Consider the following 2479-nt stretch of genomic DNA (forward strand, 5'->3'; position numbering starts at 1 on the left):
TAAAAACGGATACGCAACCAGGCGAACACCGCTGAGACCTCCATGAGACCATAACTTCGTGCTGGAACTACCGAACAACCGGCCATTTGGTAGTTATACTTAAGCTTACATAGGGATTCCAGCAAACATCAGGAATACTATGGATGGCAAGGGGTTCGTGGGGTTTTAGTGCACGAACAGAGACCGACAGCAGGGCCAAAACTTATGGAACTCTTTTCGGCTAGAGAATCTGTGCGGTCAGTCAAAACTTCAAAGACCCATAACTCCCGAACCCCTCAACCGAATGAGCTGGAATTTGGATATGTTGTTCCCCTGAATGAGAGCTATCAAGGTGTACCCCCTGATTTTGGGGTACATCCAGAACTTGAGTAAAATTGTGTATGTTTTAATTGTGTTACTTGTTATCTGAGGGGAGGAGACGTGGGGGTTGTACCTTGTATGTGATTGGCTATTTTATACCTCCCACTGGGTGTGTTCTGTTTGTACTTTAATAAAAACCAGGCTGGGTGTTCCAGCACTCAGTTCTTCTTGACCCTTCAAAACGTAGCCTCGTCTCGTTCTTGAAAGGGAATTATATTGGATTATTACTCTGCTCTTTTTACAGCTGAACCTGACTCTCCCTCTGGATCTCGTGGATGGGATTATACCAGCTTTACTTTTATGCAGCAGCTTGCCAGGGAAAAGGACGTCTCCAACGGCTGATACCCTCTCACTACCTGGGTAGCCATTACAGGCTGCATAAACAGAAACAAAGTGATTTAACGCCTAAATGACAGTGAATTGAGCAGTGAAATTGCAGGGGAATGATCTATACACTAAAACTGCTTTATTTAGCTAAAGTAATTTAGGTGACTATAGTGTTCCTTTAAATGTTGCTAAACATTTCAACCTTAGGGTCTTTATCAAGAGGGACAGAGTTTTGGGACAGAGTGCCAGACTTATTGCTTTATATATATATATATATATATATATATATATATATATATAAAACTATGGACACAAGTATTGGGATGTTACACTTAATTATTGAATTCAGGTGTTTCAATAAGACCCGCTGCCGCAGGTGTGTAAAATCAAGCACAGAGCTATGCAGTTTGCATTTGCAAACATTTGTGAAAAAAATCAGTGAGTTCAAGTATGGTACTTTGAGAGGATGTCACCTTTGCAACAAGTCAGTTTGTGAAATTTCCTCCCTGCTAGATATAACACGTTCAAGCTGTAAGTGGTATTATTGGAAAGTGGAAGCATTTAGGAAAAGCAGCAACTCAGCCACGAAGTTGAAGACCAGGTAAAGTCACAGTCACTGAGCACTGAGGCGCATGGTGAGTAAAAGTCACCAATGCTCTGCTAATTCCATAGATGAAGACTTCCAAACTTCCATTAATATCAGCACAAAATCTGTGTGGTGGGATTTTAATGGAATGGGTTTGCATGGCCGAGCAGTTACATTCAATTCTCCCATCACCAAGTACAATGCCAAGCATCAGATCGAGCAGTGTAAAGCACGCCACCATAGGGCACTGGAGACGTGGAAACGTGTTCTGTGGAGTGACAAATCTTGCTTCTCTGTTTGGCAGTCTGATAGAGAGTCTGGGTTTGGTGGATGCCAGGAGAACATTACCTGCCTTACTGCATTGTGCCAAGTGAAAGTTTGGTGGAGGAGGTATAATGGCATGGGGCGGTTTTTCAGGGGTTGAGCTAGGCCAGGCCTTTACTTCCATTGAAGGGAAATCTTACTGCTTCAACATACCAAGACATTTTGGACATCTTGCGGAGCTTAACCCCGCAGTGTTTACATTACAGCCTAGTGATAACTTCACTGGCCACTCCTCAGATGGCTGTTAGAGATCCTTCCTGGGTCATGGCTGCCTAAAATACATCCAAACATTCAGTACCTCCTCCCTCTGCCTGCAGTCACTGAACTGTCCTCATAGAGATTCATTGATTCAATTCATCTCTATGAGGAGAGGCCGATTGGCCAGGGCTGTGTTTGAATCATGCTGGCTCTGCCCCTGATCTGCCTCTTTGTCAGTCTCAGCCAATCCTATGGGGAAGCATTGTGATTGGATCAGGCTACCACTTCTGATGATGGCAGTGGGCAGGTCTAAAGGAAAAAAGGACAAAGTATGGAGCTGCAGACTTGAATACAAGTAAGATTTTACTATATTTATGGAGGCAAGAGGGGGCCAGGGGGCCTAGATGGTGGTTTTAACCCTATAGGGTCAGGAATACATGTTTGTGTTCCTGACCCTATAGTGATCCTTTACGCAAAGTTCCATTTTAGTTGATCATTTACCCACAATCGATTAGTCAAAAGAATAGCACACACGTGCAAACTGCAGACTTCATGGGCAGAGGAGAACAAAATGGCAGTGTCCAGGTATTGAGATCTGGCACATGGGAGAAAATATAATAAATATAATTAAACAATGATGGAAATTATGGGAGTTTAATTAGACCCTGGTACCATAAGGAAAGC

This window comes from Pelobates fuscus, chromosome 1 (genome assembly GCF_036172605.1).
Source record: "Pelobates fuscus isolate aPelFus1 chromosome 1, aPelFus1.pri, whole genome shotgun sequence".
NCBI lineage: Eukaryota > Metazoa > Chordata > Amphibia > Anura > Pelobatidae > Pelobates > Pelobates fuscus.